Consider the following 18,339-nt stretch of genomic DNA (forward strand, 5'->3'; position numbering starts at 1 on the left):
GAGTCAAATCCGTTGTGAAATAAGGAAATGCGCGGATCGCTTCTTCTACCCTTCTCTTATTCGCATTTCCTGCTTACTATTGAAAGAAAAGCTGTTACTGCTGCATATCCCCTTTTTCCTCTAATTCGAGCGAGTAAAGGCGCAGCTTCCTCATCTTTGCTTTATAGTTTGATATAATATAGAATTGGATTTTGCTTTCCTTTAAGGAGCTCTAGCTATCTTGCTGATCCACCAGTTCATACTATTAATGAAAGCTCTTTCACCCTGCCCGCGGGTAATCCCTTACTGAGCCTACTCAAGCAATCTCCCATTAGCCGCTCTTTACTTTATAGTCAAGCGATTGTAAACTCCTTATTTAGGCTAGCTACTTTGCTGATTAACAAGATTATCGCATTGGAGCTGTGACAGTTATGTAAACTACTTCTCTAGCAAGTAATGAATCTGAGGTCAAAGCCAATGAGTACGCCGGATGTTGCATTTTCGCAGTGAGGGAAGGTTGGCTTGACAGGCTTCGTTCTGGATGTTGTAATCTCTTCTCATGGTCTTTGTTCGCTTTATTATCCCGTTGTGAGAATGGCTAGGACTGTGGATCCACACGCCCCCCCTCTAGTCAGTACTTTCCGAGTAGCGCAAGGCTTCTTCGTTGGCAAATAAACGAATTAATGAACTAATTTCCTAATATGACGTGAACTTGAACTAGCATTGATCAAGTCCATGAGCTCATAAGAAGGAGTTCTTCACGTGAGAAAGTCCACGGCTTAGCTTAATTCAATAAAAAAGAAAGTATCCAATCGACTTTAGGAGCGCCATATGTTTCTATCTGAAACGGTAAAGCGAGGCTCGCTATAAGGGTCATAGCTAGTTCAGGATTGGTAGGAAAGTAATACAAATGATTGTAATATGACAACCCCCAGGGGAGCTAGCCTTTGTGTTAAGATTAAAAAGAAGAGCCCTCTTTTCATACGACTCGGTGATTCCATTGCTCTATCCGGCCGCAAGATTCGATCGCGTACAGCACGAGCACGAGATGGGTTGGGGACTTAGAAATGAGCTATGCTCCAAGAATTGACCCCTGAACTACCTTTGCCCGCCTTTTCTTGTAGAATCCATTCCCCCTCTTTTATATATTTAGAATGCTTTTAGGGCTAGTGGAATGAGGCTGGAACCCATCAATATCGCTAAACCGGGAGAGTTGCTTGTGTTGGGTTCAAAGTTTCGCTCTACCAAGGCAAGATATAATAGAATATAATCTAATCTAATATGCATCCAGCTTTAGCTGAATATCGTGAGTGTTCAGCGAAGTATGCTAGCCATTGGCCTTACGTTCAGGATACTCCTTTCTGTCTTTGCGATGTTTGGTTATAAGAGAATGTTGCTCTTCAGAAAACGCGTATAGCGGCCTTCGTCGATGGGACAAACGCTCCAGTGTATGCGTTACGAGGCAACTAGCATTTTGTCATGGAAGTTCGTGAAACAATGTCATGTCGCGACTCGACATGTTAGAAGGAGCTAAATCAATAGGTGCCGGTGCTGCTACAATCGCTTTAGCCGGAGCTTAGCAGAAAGGTGTGATTCGTGATCTCGATCATTTAAATGATCCTATCCTTAAGATTGGTTTTGGAAGATATGTCAAACATTCGAGAATGGCGCTGTTGATCTAGTTAGGTTTCTAATTGTTGAGTGTGAAGTTCCGTTCTAAAAATATTCGTTTCGTTGGAAAAACCAACGCCGACGTCAAGATCAGTCTCCTTTCCTTTCTCTTTTCGGGAGCAGAGCTGAAAAAGATGGACAGTAACGATCGCGTAATATCAATTTATCGGCCTCGTCATCGAAAGCGGCTTCCAATTGCTCGGAAATTCTCAGCTATATGGGGGACTTTGATGGTGAGCAAAAAGAATTGATCAAGAAATTGGTAAACTTTCGCATGATCGATGGTAAAAGAACGAGAGTTCGTGCTATTGTTTATAAAACTTTTCACCGCCTAGCTCGAACTGAACGCGATGTAATAAAACTTATGGTTGACGCCGTAGATAATATAAAGCCAATATGCGAAGTGGTCAAAGTAGGAGTCGCAGGTACTATTTATGATGTTCCTGGGATTGTAGCCAGGGATCGTCAACAAACCTTAGCTATTCGTTGGATCCTTGGAGCAGCTTTCAAACGACGTATAAGCTACAGGATAAGCTTAGAGAAATGTTCATTTGCTGAGATACTGGATGCTTACCGAAAGAGGGGAATTTCACGTAAGAGAAGGGAGAATCTTCATGGACTGGCTTCCACCAATCGGAGTTTCGCGCATTTCAGATGGTGGTAAAGTGATACCACATAAGGAGCTCTTCCTCATTCAGTCATACTCAACAAAAGTAAGAAATGTTTGACCCGGATCCTTTTTTCATCTTCATATAGAAAGAAAATCGGCCTTCCTCATACTCCCCCCTTCATTCATAGAGTTGGAGGAATCCACAAGAGGCCTGCCCGTTCATAATTGCATAAAAGAACCATTCTTTTTATGAAAACTCTTGTTCCAACCTCACCTCAGGTCGAATGAATACGAAAGGGGGATCAATCAAATCAATAAGCCATGAATGAAGAAGTAGTGGGCCTTTCGCCTTATTTCGTTTGACTCGTGGAGCTGAGAAATCTACTTCAAAGAGAGGGAAAGAGTGCTAGTCCGAAAGAACAAGCAAGGGATGAGCGCACGGAGAGCGAAATCCGTTGCGCCCACGCGCATACGTTTTCTTGCTGGGTAATTTCTCAGAAAGTTTTTGTGTTGTTGATTCCTATTCCTAGGTGTTGTGCTTTTTCCCCTATGCCGCCTATTGGTACTAGTGGAGTAGGATTGGCCTGTAATACAGAACCTATAGGTGGTGTAACCTTTCGCTCAATACTCAAATCTACAATTGAAGCATCTGAGGCTGCATCAATCGAGGATACACGACATAAGGAATTGTTAGATCTCCAAACTGAACTTCGCCTTCACCAAGCGTGGGTTTTCACTGGTCCTAACTAACGGTTGGCAAGCGATCCCCTATTCTGCATCCCGAAGATCAGACGGCCCAGAGCCGGAGCGATCATTCAAGCAAGTTACTCAGCTTGAGTTTTTCAGTCAATCAATAGATTGTGCAGTTTCTTAGTCTTTTGGTCCACGTCTTCATGACTTATAGAAAGGGTTTCTTTCTTTTACAAGATCATGGAAGCTTCAGAAACCATCCGAGATCTTCTGGAAACAAGAAATGTTGCATCAAAGGGTTCAGTGGTCATATCATAGTGAAATCGAGTTTCTTGATTTAGTCGATATCAAATTCCCAACTTAGAAATTCGAAAGGACTAAGATTCTACTTCTTCCTCAAATACTGGGAATGTGGATTCAAGTATGATATCACTATTCCACAGATCTCAAGAAAACGAATTGAACAAGTTTGATGGCTGGAAAAGAAGATAGGAATGGGGCACCAAGGAAGGATTGTAGGTAGGGATGCCCTTAGATCCGTTCTCAATAGCTCGTGATAAGGCAAGAAAGCGAGTAGATACCCTGCCCTCGCATTAAAGCATCGATCTAGTCCTCTATTAGATATGAATTTCCCGTTGGAAATCGAGGTACATACTCCAAAAATCCCTGGTTTTTGCCTTCGGTTAGCAACTCGTCTAAGTTTAAGATCGTATTCCATCTTCGTAAGGACATAGAAAGGGGTTTCGGTAGTGACTGTCCTATCAATAGACCGAATGGTCATCAGTTGCCCTCACGGCCTAACGCCGTTTTTGAGCTCCATCACATGCTTAAGAAGGACTTGCCGCGGAGCCAAGGCCTATTTATGAGCCAGACCTAGAAGATCACTGCTTTCGTGCTGGTCATTCTAATCACAATGAGAACTTCTCCCAAAGAGGGTTCTTATTTCATTTCAGTAAGTAGTCGATTGAATCGGTTTCTAACCTAAGGAATGTGTTATTATAACCAAATATATCATCCAAGAGCCGATCTCTTTTTCATTAAGTATCATTAACAGACCGCTTGCTTACGAGCTTGGTAGCCGCCTTGGAGCCGAGGCAGACGGAGGAACCTCTCGAACCTGGAATCCACTTTCCACTTGTCCTCCATATGCTCGGGTCTGCTGTTTGACCAGTATCTAATGCTATTTCTTACTTCGACCAGACGGGCACTTTCGCATTACGCAGTGAGATCGCCTACTCCTCTCGAGGTTGGCATTTTCGAGTTCATATTTCATAGGTCACCATAAAAATTCCTACCTTTCAAATTAGCATATTTTTAGGAACATATCGAACTTTCATCCCGCATTATCTGTGCAAAATTTTATCATTGTTTAACTACTTCCTCAAACCATTCAATGCGCTATCTCCATCCTCTCATTCATCTCTATACCAGAACAATTAATTAGGCCCAGCCCTTCTATCATCGGCCTTGTTGAACTAATTACTTTCGTCTTTGTGCCACCTCAAAGAAGACATTTGATCATGGGCTTTTTTTTGTGATGAGGCTAGTTTGAACTATGCTTTTTCTCCTTTCTACACCCCTCTTGACACAAGTTTCGCACATCCAGTTCTCTTATTAGAAACTCCCTATAGATATACTTCTGACTGACTGATTATGGCTTCCCTGACTAGAGAAGGAAATGTCGGGAGGAAATAGAGATGATAGGACCACCTGAATGCTGGAGATGAGTGCTCGTCGTATTCCCTCGAGCAAAGCGGAGAAGAGAAGGGGGAAGAAAAAAGGTTCCTAACTCATTGGATAGCTTAATCTATTGGTCAGGGATCCCATCTTTACTTTATTTAGGTGCCTAGACTTTTCGGGGCATAGGGTAGATTTCACAGTCCTTTAAGTGAATACGCCTTCTCTTTATGTATAGAGCTCTTAAAGAATGGATCAGCTCCTAGCGAAAAAGTCCAAGGTCTGAATACCAAGAGCGGTCAAACACAGTGATCGGTCCCGGTCAATGGGTAGAAAAGCCCGCCCTATAATCTGAAGTAGTCTTCGACTAGGTATATAAAATGGATAAAAAGAAAGAAGGGGAGGAGAGGAGATAGATGCATTTCACTAGGCGTATATGATATTGGAAAGAATGGAATCGAGTAAGCTTAGGCCAACCGATAAGTCATCTTTGTGTAACTTCCCATATGCCTACTTCTAAGCTAAAGTAAGGAAATAGGGTGAGATAAGCAAGAATGAGCCGAACGAAGACGTAAGGTTTGTTTAGATGTAGTCTTTGTGCTTTTCAAGTTGCTTCTTGCGAAATCAACTAAGTTCGAAAAAGCCATGCCCAGGTTTCCGGGAGTTTAGATAAGATATGTCAGCTGTTGGAGGATCAATATTATCCGGGGGATCCATATATTATGAGGGAGTATAGAGAGGGGGTCTAGAGATAGTACAGTCTGTAGTGAACCTATTCATTAAATGGACTTTTCCCTTACCTCTCATCAGCTTCCCTTTCCCTCGCCGGTGCAGTGCCATCTGGATACCTCATAAATAAATCAAGCAGGCCGGCTAGTAAGCGATCCCGAGGGGCTATCTTCTCTCCCATGCTGGTGCCTTGCTTAACTCAAGTATAAAGTGGAAATTAAAGCCAAAATCCGGGGTGATAAAATTCCATTTGAATCTTGAGATCCAAGAAGAAGGATAGCTTCATGAGTTCGTTCTGACTCCTAGCTTAGCTGGAAAGCTTTTGCTTGTATCTGGCAGTGGGTGTAACATCCATCATACTCAAACAGAAGAAGGTTTGCTTATCTAGCTCCAAGGCAGTTATAATCATTTACAGAACCAGGGTTTGCACCTACTGAGGAGGAGAAAGGGCCGACGACCCATACTAGAACTCCAAGATAAGATCTTTCAGTCGATCAGACGGCCGAGGCCTTTAATAAGGTCCGGTTGTGCCAACGAGTTCTTCTAGTTATGAATCGCCGTAGGGAGGTAGCATTACATTTTTATTAGCAAAATAGAGCTCCTCATAGAAAAGAATGGCGAAGAAAGTGTTAGAGTACTTTCTTTCTGTTCAGTCCTGGAACTTATTCTTTTCCGATCGACCTATCAACAGTAGCGATCATACCCCGTCGAGCGAGTTAGGAGCTGCTCACAAAGAAGGCCGAAACCAGCTCACCTTGGAGGGTCTTCTCCCATCCAGTCAGAAGTGGAACTAAAGATTAGGATCGCGGGAAATAAACTGAAAGGCAAGAGTGGAGGTTAGCGGGTCTAAGATCTAGTGGGAACATTAGAGGTATCTTCATCATGAAATATGATTGAGATCACACGTAGTACTGACCGCAAGCAGCAGATCACACTACTGCTTGTTGATTCAATCTATCACGCTTACCACAAAACCGGCCACAAAATTAGAAGGATAAGGTGATACCATGAATGACTTATTCCAGAGACGAAGTCTTAGATTCCGGTACTATTGTACTAGTATTCTGAATATTGATACTGGGGCTATCACTGAACTCAGCGAACGTTTCGATCTGACGTCATGGAAATATTATACAGTCAAAGGTATGATTGCAATAGCTAGCGTAGAGTATAAACCTGTTTATCCATTGGTTAATCATTGGGTTGCACATACAGTTGCATGTTATATACTATTACAGAAATATATCTATCCAAGAATCCCAATCCCGAAGGAGGGCGATCTTACGACAGCTTCCATCGTGCCAGTGCTATACTTGGAAAAAGGCTCCTGTCCAGAAATTGATGATACCCTTCCTACATCAACGAGCATCTGGCTCTATGATGAATCGGATCCTTCTCAAATCCTCCCGATTGATTATATAATCAATATAGTGTATAGAGAGATGATCCAAGTTGCTGAGAAGTATCATCAGAAACCTGTTTATAAAGTGGGTCTTAGATTTTTAGCGCCCCATTCGAAAAGAGAGGAGATTAGTGAGTGCTTATCTTCATCAGATCTTTATAAGATGCTTTATGACTCGTTGGAGATATCAGAAAGACTACAAACCCTAGTCTCTAGTATACCGAGAAGGCCAAAGAAAACGAATACAGCCGATACTCGGAAAAACCCCTACATCACTAAGCTACAGGATAAGTATCAACTGAAGCTTCCAGCTGAAGAGACTCTGACGATTCAGAACTCTAATCTAAAACTTTCTAATCGGATGAGGGTTCCTAGTATTTGGAGCGGATATCCAGACACGCGCAACACAATTCCCTCTATTCGGTCGATTTATAATCAAATAGTCGCGGAGAGGAATGAGAATGACTTCTCTCCTTGTAAAATTCACTATAATCGAAAAGTGAAGAAGGTTAAGCAGGTTCCGGACGTTCCAACTCTCAAACCAGTCATTGTTGTTAATATGCTTACACTTTTATATAGAGATAGATATCAGCAGTTTAAGATACCACATTCAGGTGCGTTCGTTATGGTTAGAGCTAATCAACCTCTAGCTTTGAAGGATAATCATATGTTTTCCACTGACTACTCAACTGTTATGAAGGTTAGAGGTAATCAAGTATCTGTTTTGAAGGATAGTCATATGTTTTCTTCCGCTAATGACTCAACTCTTCTCGCTAAGTGTCTAACCGAGGGAGGTAGACGGTTAGTATATAGTTTGTTGACCGGTTTAACTAGGAGAGTGAAAAATGAAAGAAGGAGTATTCACGTTTATTTAACGAATTTCGATAGAGATGATAGTTATCGTATACTAAGGAATTGTTTGATACATCGTAAACATGAGTTCAAATGTTCAACGCTTACGAGATATAATAATATCTCCAATATGAGGGTGTATTCAGCAGTTAATAACCGATTACTTTTCAAAGTGCGGGACTTTAATGATCTTTTATGTTATATCCAGGAAGATGAGTTGCTTGATATGTTTTGCCGACAACACAGTTCTAAAGCTTGTAACACCGAGACGATGTCAATACACAATCTAGTAGAGAAAAAACAGGAATATGTGAACTATATGATGCATGATATTATGCTGTACGCAGCTATAATGCAAAAAGCGCAAGAACGCTATTGGATGAATTTCCAGATGGACCTCTTTTATAAGGAAAACTTTGCAGAAATGAAAACACCTAATTTCACGGTTAGCAACATCCTGAAAACTTATTCTTGTTCGTGTCAAGAAGTTGAAGGGGGGGAGGTCGAAGTAGCGAATCCGTCAATCGAGTCAAATACGTCTGATTGATAGTAGGATCGCTAACTAAACAACCGTAATTGATTTTTAGTGTATTGCTAGTTATGTCTTTGGTACGCTGACTCTCTGCATGAAGGTGATAGGAGCGCAGTCCTTGTAAACCACATTATTATTATGAATGCACAGCTCTGTACAGGGTCTATATGTAGGTTCTAACCTAATCCTACATGCGTTTCTCTCATCCTTTATCGTTTCCCTCACATCATCACCCCTTTTTCTTTTTCGTATTAAGAAGGGATTTATTGAGAGGTTTTTAATGTGTCTTTGATCGTCGAGCAGGATAAATGATAAATCGGTAGGTTTTAGAGTAGCCCTATTAGGTTGAAATCAATAATGCCCTCGCCCGTAAGAGTTATCCGGTAAAGATATATAATAACATTGTGAATGGTGATGTCAACATGTAACCGTAAAGATCAGAAGGGGCGATCTATACCTTTCTCAACAAGGCCGTACACTAGGCGTGCTAACAAGCCCTCCAACCTCCCGTCATCTATACACTCCATCTGACATAGGAAGGTTATCCCTTCCATTTATCGGGTACTCGAGTTATGGTGTAAAACGGGGGCCCGGTTTTATACACTCCCAGGTAAGTCGGTTTGTGCTTATGTCCTCATAGGGTTCGTTTTGCCCTTGACCTAGGAATAGAGTCATGACAAAGGATGAGGCACGCGATCGTTTTTGCTTCCTACGAGCGAGCGCTGCCAAATCGACAACACTTGTTTGACGTTATGCCGATTGCTGCAGGATGTTGACGGGAAGGCATCGTCGACTCTCTCTTCCATGTTTAGGTACTGTCTGAATAGGGTGAGTAAATCGTTGTATTTTATCCTCTAGAAGAGTGAAATATGACGAAGAGCGGTTCGAATGTATATAGATGGGGAAATTCCTACGGCTTCTATTTACCACTATCAGATAGAGGGCATAAATCTCTTGATAGCCTGTTCACTCAACTACCACGCTTAGCTAGTCTGTCTGTGGGGGTAGGAATAGGGTAGTCTCCCCTTCTTCGTAAGTAGCCGAACTCGGATCTTCGCAACTATCAAAACTCGAACTCAATAAAGCTTCTGAAAGTGGTTCCGTGTTAAGCGACTCACTCTCGTTGAAGGAGTATCGCCCGATGCAGATAACAGCGTTGAAGTGGAACTAGCTTTTTCTTTTTCCACTAGATTCGAGGTTACAGGACACGGAGTAGACATCAATCTCTTGGAAATGTGGTTCGTCTCAAATCTTCCCATTCTTTCTTCTATTTACGAAGTGGTATACCACCCTCTGTGCATGTGGAGCCATCTTTTAGATCTATGCCGTGGATCTAACAACAGCAAAAACACGTGCGACATTGCTATTTACCCCTATGGCATAGCTAGGATTGTAACGAAGCCTTCTATCACAGATAATCCTCGCTGTTCTCCACTTCAATACACCCATCCGCTAAAACGATGACTTTTCTTTCATGTGGGGTACAAACCAGACAAGGGGTTGTACTATTCTCCTCATCGAGATAGTCGATTTTCCCAGGAATACCTACATCTTCTAACAACGATTCCAGATCGATATATGTTTCATCCTTGATTACTATAATCACTTCGCTACCCAACCGTGAGTAACTAACTCCTGGATATGCCTTCCATATCTTCGAGTCAAATTGCGCCCTCAAGTAAACGTGAAATAGCACCCGAGAGATTTCTCCTATCTCTGGGACATACTCCCATGACGCATCCCACCCTTTATCCTGATAGTAAAAGGGGTTGTTTAACAACATTCCGATCAGCGCTTCTTCCATGCTACTCAACCCATCTACATAGCTTAACACAACTTTCTGAAGAGTATACTTCTTCACATTCCATAATGAGAAGTCGATCTTGTACACTCTTCTTACATTCGTTGACATCTTACTAATATAAGAATAGTGAGCTTCCTCAAGATCTTCCAACTCGTAAACGTTGTGCGGGTGACCTATCAATTCCAATAGACGTTTTGATAGTGCCATCAATACTAGTAAATCTACGCCGCACCCCGCTCTCCAAACATTAGTAGTTTGGGTTTCCGCATCATAATATTGGTGTGAATACCCTCGTCTATATTCACCGTGGAGGAGAGCCTCGAAGGCGTGAGGAATTTTTGTTAGAGAACAACACTCTATGTTTGATAACACATAACGATTAGCTAAAATTGCTTTAACGGCGCGCTCCATACGGAAACGGAGGACTCCCCGACTCTCCCATCCCTTTGGGTCGCTATTATACATTGTCTCTACTGTTGACGCTAACCGATATGCGGGTCTACTATTCAGGTATATACAATAGCTCCTTCTACCATTCCTATTTATGCTATATAAGATATCAGAAACTCTAGAATTGCTTCCATCCATTCCCATACTAATTATTCCTGAAATACCTATCTTAATTGATTGAATTTGAAACTGCATCCTCATCTGTTTTTGCCTCATAATCATTTTATTATTCGTTCCCTCCTTTCAATATGTTGCTGAGAATTTCTGAGAGATTTAGGTCTGGAGGAACTACACCAGTCCCAATGCATACTCCACCAATTATTAGACCAAATCCGATGAGAATACTCCCCCAACCCACATTATTACTATTGCTATCGGGCACGGGACCCTCACCCCCACCATCTGCTGCTGGAGGGAGAGGTATGCCGCCCTCCCCATCTTCGATCCCGCCATCAAAGGGGCCGTCGTTGATGTTTTTGTCGTATATGATATGAGGGATGTCATCCCCTACAGTGGGAGGATCCATAAGATCTGAATGCATATTCTCCCACGAAATTAATAACGATCCACCCGTCGCCCACCCTAGAAATGGTTCAGAATTTCTCATAATTTCCATGAAATTACCCATCCCTGATATGAGTTCCAGAATCGCAGCATCACCTTGTGTGATACTCAACAATGTCATAGTCCCACAACAGCCTAACTGGACACTTGCGAGTAGATTCCCATACACGTATCTGTAACCCACAGACGTATTATCCATTATGACAAGGGCTTTAGTCTTCATCGCTAGAGCATTGATACCCCTATGCGTCCGGAACCAGTGCAATTGGTGTGATAGTTCGTTATGCAAGTGTTGTATCGCTGTGTTATATTCAGGAATACGACGATCAAAGACTCCTTTATCCCAAAATATTTCCTTCATCGTTCTTAAACACATGAGATGATTCAAATATGCCATATGCCATATAAATGTTGGGTTCCGCCCGAATTCCTGCCAAGACTTTCTCTCATTAAAATTGATTTCCCTCACGACATCAGGATTTCCTAGATGAGGATTTGCCCTTTCAGTGTAATCGAAACAGCTAGTCTTATAAATGAAATCGTGATTACGCTCCTTCATAAACCTAATGAATTTTCGTTCATAACCACTATACCCACTCAAAGATAACGAGTGTGACGCACTAGAAATCTCCACGCCGCAGCACTTCGGTTTAGCCGTGCTTAGTTTCTTCAGCCAACCGTTGAAATCATTAAATGCCCCCATTTCTTGTATCATCTCATACGGTTCATAAACTCTCCTATTATCAATAAGTAGATTTCTGAAATACCTGGCATAACTACCAGAAGCAGAAAGAGGTGTTTTCTTATATAGTGGTGGTTGAGTATTCGTCGTAGGTATACGGGTCTCATAAACAGAGTGGGGAGACAGTTTTTGAGTCATTTCGCTTTCGTTTCCTTCATTTTATCCCCTTTTTAGCGGTGGATATTCAAGTTATTAATCGCTTACGATGTGAATAATATAGATTCAATATCTAATGATGAGGTATATATTATTGATAGTAATCATTCAGCGTCTAATAAGCGAGATGACATAGAAGAAGTAGAGATGGAGATCAAATCGACTTCTAGTGAAAAGGGTAAAGGTTTTGCTATAATTAGTAAAGAGGATTTGATTGCTATAGGAATCGTCCTTGGATCGGGGGCAGACGGTGGTGATGACGGTTCAACTGGGTCAGATACTTCCGCTACTTCATTAGGGAAGATGAATAATATCTTCGGTCGTTGTTCAAAGATCAACAGTTTAATCCACAGAATTAGCTGTCAATGTATATCTGCTCTGAAACATTATCAAATCGTCGATATTAGTGCGACATGGGCTTCGTTAATCGATTTATTGTGTGCTCTCGGAGGTGCTATACAAGGTTGGGCTGCTCTATATGAAACTGAAATCGTGATAGCTTATATAATCTATCTGTATTTAGGGGAGTATTTTACTAAATACCGGTTTGATATCAGTCATCGCGTAGCTGGAAGTGCTTTTGATTACACTGTTTTTGATAGACCGAATACTCGCATAGTAAAGGCGCCTAAGAAATCGTTATTGTTTGACAAAACCCTGCCCTTTTTTGCAAATTGGCCTGCATCTTCGACCATTCCGTGGTCTACCATTAGAAATAGGTATTATTCGGTTAATAATTTGAATAGAATAATGAATTCTTTAGGTTTAGTGAGTATAAACAAGTTAACTCTGTCGTGGAATGAGATCCATAACACATATTATGGTTCTGGGGTGAAATCCCTATTTGCTGAAGGGTACACAAGACTATTAGTTCAAGTTACAACAAGGGCATATGCACATAAATTCGAGGGGGGTAGTTTCTGCACTTTCCATATCCTCGTTTTATTAGGGATCGGGGTAGTTGTTTGGTACAAATTTAGTGCACAAGATCCACTTACTCTACCACTAGAGGATACGAAGCTCCACTTGTTCGAGCCATTCAAACATTATAGTTCCGTAGTAGAGGGTTATAATAAAATCACATACTGGATGACTGAAGATGTCGTGGAGATAGTTTATAACAATTATAAACCTTCTTGTGAACCTTTTTGCCGAATAGTTGAGGTTAATCAATATGATATGGAGCATCTGGCTCAAAAAGAACGTATGGCTTCGATTGGACTAGCAATCATGATTGCAACCTTTATCACTACAAACGTGATTATACCTGTAACACTACCCCTTATACAATACTGAAAGAGGGCATATTATAAAACTATGTTTTACCTAATGAATTTACGAGCTATTTTACACCTGGAATTTATAAGCAAGAGATTTATACTCTTAAAGGGTGCCACATAATTCGTTGAGGGGGAATTCGGACATATAGTTCGAGGCGTAATTTGTCGAGAATTCTGTATTCTGAGACTATACTAGAGTCGTCATCTAACGTCAGCCTTCTCTCCACACAGCCTGCATGTAGGCTATTACCAATCAAGGTATGCCACATCCTTCACTTAAGGGCGGGACGTTGTATAGTGTAGTCTATTATAGGTGCGGTTTGAAACCACTTTGATTCTCTAAGGGTTTGCCACAATAAAGAATCGCTATACTGCAGATAGTCCGCCTGCTTTCAACGTTATTATTGTTTATGATTTAAGGCTGCAACCTCCTTATCTGTAGTTTGGGTTGCCGGCGGTGGTACGAGCCATCCCCCTCCTCTGTTTTAAAAAGATTGAAGGATCTTAACATCAGAAGTGCGGCAAGCAGACTGCCATGAAGAGTGGAACTATATTGGTTAGACGGGAGTCTTGTTACAATACAATGTCCAGAGAAGGTTTTTTTCTGCCGGGTGTTTGAATCTGTCTGATCTTGTATTGGATCAGTGATGTTCATTTCGCTCGTGCTAGAAAACATATTCTCTATATGTTCAAACCGCTTTTCTGAGAAAATAGACCTTTAAGGCGAGGTACAATGCATACACAATTCTCATTCATTCCTAAAATGATTTAGAAATAGAACAATCCGTTTATAGAATTCGCTACTGCGCGAGGGGAAAGGTTCTACCCTCAATCTTACTTGTATCAACATGTGACGAGGAAGCGTCATTGGCACATGTCTACGACAAATCCTATTCGAGAGGCACCGAAGGCTGGTTAGAGATCGGATACTCGACCATAGCTACCTCTTTTTCTAGATCTGGTTAGAGATCGGTTGACTCCCCCACAACAACTCATGCACTACATAAATCTCATGCGGTTGTCCATACCTCCCATTTAGAGCACATATCTCACAGTGGTAGGCTTGGCGAGTATACCGACCGTCAACTTCAGGCACAACCACGGGCAACCTGAAAAGTAACGACGATATTTTCTTATACTGCTCTGGAAAGAGAAACAACACTACCTCAGGGCGGTATTCATTCTCGATAACATCCATATATGACCCGAAAGGAAGATCGATCCCAAAAACGGTATCTGAATTCAACACTCTAATTTGAATCTTATGTGCAAGAAGTTCAATGAGTCCCGATACTCCGATTTAGAAAGAACCTCTTCTGCTCTAGCATGGGATGCTCGCCGACTACATCAGTACACGCTTTATCATAAATAGGATGAACGCTGAAAGTCCTAGAGTCTCACTCATGGCATTTGCTCGAGTTATAGAGGCTCTATCTATATTCTTATTATCGTGCTTGGATAGCAATCCTTTCTTTCAATCGACTAAGACTGTTAGAAAGCACATTCATATAAGCCTTGCCTTTCAGTAACTATCCTTAGCGCTGTTCTTCTGCCTATCTCCTATTGGTCAGACAGATCCGGGCTTATCAAGTGGTACTGAAATAGGGTCAAATTCTGTTTAGTAGAAAGGAAGGAAGACGGCATGGGTCTCGTCGGACTTGATGACGATGCCGAAGTATAAGGGAGGCATGGGATTTAGAGACATTGAAATTGAGAATCTGGCTATCTTGGCTAGGCAAGCCTGGCGGATTCTACAAGATCCTATGTCTCTTAGCGCCCGGGTGTTGAAAGTGGTTTATTTTCCAACTGCTCCTAAGTGCTGCTCTAGGAAACAAACCGTAACAGATATGGACGGGAATAAAAAATGGACGCTGAGTAAATCTGTAATATTCCTATTAGCCATGTCACTTAGGGAAACTTCTGGGCGTGGCCCGGCATTATAAGAAGACCGGTAACAAAGGAAGGAGACTATCTATTTGCTGAGACTATGGTTACTCTTAGCTTGACATACAGAGTTTAGGATGTGATCGATCGGTCGGGAGGACAATAATAACAATGTAGAGAATTGGTCTAGCTACAACCCTCCAGTGGAATTAAAGCGACTCGCCAAGGCCAGTTCGATAGAAAGGGAACCCTTGTGGAGAGACAGGATCCCCATCTTTCGGTGGAAGAACCTCTTGATCTTACGCCCTATGTTCTTGGTAAAGTGAGCTATGTCATAGCCTATTGCTACCCGATCTACAAGTCGGTCTACTTCTGGCTCTTGCCTTGATTGGAACGGCTTTCGAGTAAGAAAGGGCCTTTACTTTCCCCCTGAGGGTAGGAAAATCATGATCGGGATAGCGGACGTAAAGCTATTGAACTTAGGTATGCTCTTTCCTTTTGTCGAAGTGGAATCGTAGAACACAATGTGATACGATGAGATAGAAAATGCAATAGAAATAGAAATAAGGATAGCAAACGGGTTACCTACTCTACTCCTAAGGGTCAAAGCAAGCCCTTTAATTCCATTCTTTATTCTTACATTAAAGAATGAATCAAATCTCCCCAAGTAGGATTCGAACCTACGACCAATCAGTTAACAGCCGATCGCTCTACCGAACTGAGCTATTGAGGACGAACGAATTGCTTAATAAGCTGAACACCCACATAATCTCGATTTGACACAGCAACACTTTCCATAACAACAGGGATTAAAAAACAGGTGATCAGGACTCGGATCCTGGGTATCTGTCTGACGTGTGATAAGGCGGGGACAGGATTCGAACCTGCAGTCTTCAGGTCATGAGCCTGATGAGTTGACCAATTCCTCTACCCCGCTTCTTCCCCTGATCTTTCTTTCCCTCTTCAGTGAGTGACTCGAAAGAACTAATTAAATAGGGGTTTTCGATCTGCTTTCTATACTAAAATTCGAGAAATCATTTTTTGATTCAGGTTGATTCGGGCAGTTCAGTATTGAATTATCCATCCTTTCGAGTACTAAAATGCAAGAAATCTCGTCGTTGCTACTACTTCCCGAATTCCAGTTGGCAAATACAATTATAGTTTGGAAGATCGCCTGAAGGTGTTAACTCTGAACCTGAAGAAACAGAGCAGGCAAGTTCAGAAGCAGAGAAGAGTCAGAAAAGCGGGGCAATAGCAATCATTGAAGCGGGGTAGAATGCATAAAATGCAATACGTTCCCCACGAGAGGCGAGGCACCTTAGGTGCAGACTCGCGACCGTGCTCCCAATCTGGATCTGGATATGAGATTGAATAAAGTTATGATATCGGATCGGAGTACCAATGCATCCGTACTGACTGGCAATAGTTGAGCCGCATAAAGCAAGCAGTTCGAGACTCAATATGCCCACCTTTTTGGTGTATCCGTAGCTTTCAAATACTTAGGTATCCCAATTCACCACAGGAAGCTCCTAAATAAGGAATCGTGTAGAAGACTGATTTTAAGCTAGAATGGGTCTTTCAACTGGTGCTTGATACGTGTTACTACGACGACCAAGAATCTTCACGGAGTGGAAGTAGCAATAAGTTTGAAGCTCGTTGGCTTTGTGCAGAAGCAGTGGAATGGAAAGCAATAAATTGTTTAAGAAGAAGTAAATAGTTCAGCTTGAAACCAAAGTCCAGAGTTCTTCCTTCATGCTTGCTTCCCAGTCGATGGCCCTACTTTCACCTTCCTCATCGATTTAGTGAACGATTGATGTACAGCGGGAAGAACCGCAGACGATACATCACCTTAAAAGCTACCTATACGTCCGTTTTTATATCCAAACAGAAGCCTCTATAGATGACCCGGAAGACAGACACGAGCAAACATCTCTGCGCAGAAAGCAACCGGGTTCAAACAGAGATTGACTATCTCCTTTTCTTGCTCGATCCTCTGGAAATCGTTTGGAAGGTAGATTTTGCGAATAACAAGTGTGATACTGACGACGTGCTCCTAAGGCGACTGCTTAGTCGACAAACCAACACTTATACGAATCGCTAGAGCTCTCGGGTGGGATCAACTAGCTTACCCAGGCACTGTTTGCTTCAGACATGGCTACAAGGAAAGCAGCAGTATCTTAGGACACACGGGTAAGCAGATCTTAGACTTAGTACACTCAACGCCAACAAGAATTCGGCCCTCCATACATATCGACACACCCGGGGGCTCTGTTTTAAGTGCAGTGAGAAATGGGGCCATGAACAACAAGATCCAGCTTTTAAATATGACACGGGGTAGTGGGACCAGATGTATCTCATGTCCATAGTAGGGCGAGTCCAACACGCGCTCAAGTCTCCCACATAATCTCATACCTGAAGAGACGTTCATCTCCCCGGCGTGGCCGTCGTCGATCACCCCCGTAAAGCTGGAGCAAGATAGGGCCGGGGTGGGGCGCAAGCAAGCGTTTTCAGGTTCCAGCCCATCCTCCCCACGTTTCCCCTCCAGCTCCTTCATGACCTCCTTGTCTTTATCGAGAGCGAGAGGAGCAGCTTCAGTACGACGGGGATTCAGTAGCGCTACCTTGCCTTCCATTGAGACCCCCAAAATCCCGATTTCAAAGAAAGTATCTCTCGAGTTGCTTCGGTGCCTCTCTTGCTCTGGTTTCATCAGCTCATTACCTTTAAGCTAGAGTCTGCCATGGCGAGGTCTTATTCTTCAACATAATCCAGCGGTCCAGGTGCGTGCGAAAGCGGAAACTCTTCCGGATCTTGTTTATTTGTATTTGCTCATTTCCGATTATGCTTTATTTGTAGATAGCCTTGATGATAGGCTTCGACCTCGACTTCTCCGTTTCTAAGATCCAATGGTGGAATCATTACTCCAAGGCAGGCAAAATTGACCATTTCTAAGTAAGTTCAGCTAGCGTCACCCCGAAGGGAGAAATAGATCTTCTTGTCCGGATGCAGGAAAATAAAGCAATAAGAGATCTAGCAATGACTATGGTCCATAAATCATTTCCTTGGTGGCATTTCCCAAACTTGATTTCCTTTTTATGCACCTGATACCTAATCGATAACGAAGCTGAATGGCTTTTTTCGGTCCAATTCCATCCATTTTTGTTGAGGCAATTCTGACTTGTTCATCGGGAAGTGATCTAGCTCCTGAGATATATGACATTCTTTATCCTTATCTTTTCCTGGTCTTCTCGGCTGGAATCTACAATCTACACCTCTCCAAACACAATATCTTGAGTACCCGGAGAAGTTCTCTTTGTCTT

At 42.3% G+C, this 18,339-nt stretch overlaps 2 non-coding genes across 2 annotated transcripts; both read right to left on the bottom strand.

Moving 5' to 3' along the window:
• Positions 1-15,681: 15,681 nt before the first annotated feature.
• Positions 15,682-15,755, bottom strand: TRNAN-GUU (transfer RNA asparagine (anticodon GUU)). The gene has a single exon. It is a non-coding gene; the product is annotated as a tRNA-Asn (tRNA).
• Positions 15,756-15,885: 130 nt separating this feature from the next.
• On the bottom strand, positions 15,886-15,959 carry TRNAM-CAU (transfer RNA methionine (anticodon CAU)). Its single transcript has one exon. It is a non-coding gene; the product is annotated as a tRNA-Met (tRNA).
• Between the last annotated feature and the right edge of the window lie 2,380 nt (positions 15,960-18,339).

The sequence above is a fragment of the Triticum urartu genome, unplaced genomic scaffold (assembly GCF_056163025.1).
Source record: "Triticum urartu cultivar PI428250 unplaced genomic scaffold, HENAU_Tu73 scaffold1573, whole genome shotgun sequence".
Classification (NCBI taxonomy): Eukaryota; Viridiplantae; Streptophyta; class Magnoliopsida; order Poales; family Poaceae; genus Triticum; species Triticum urartu.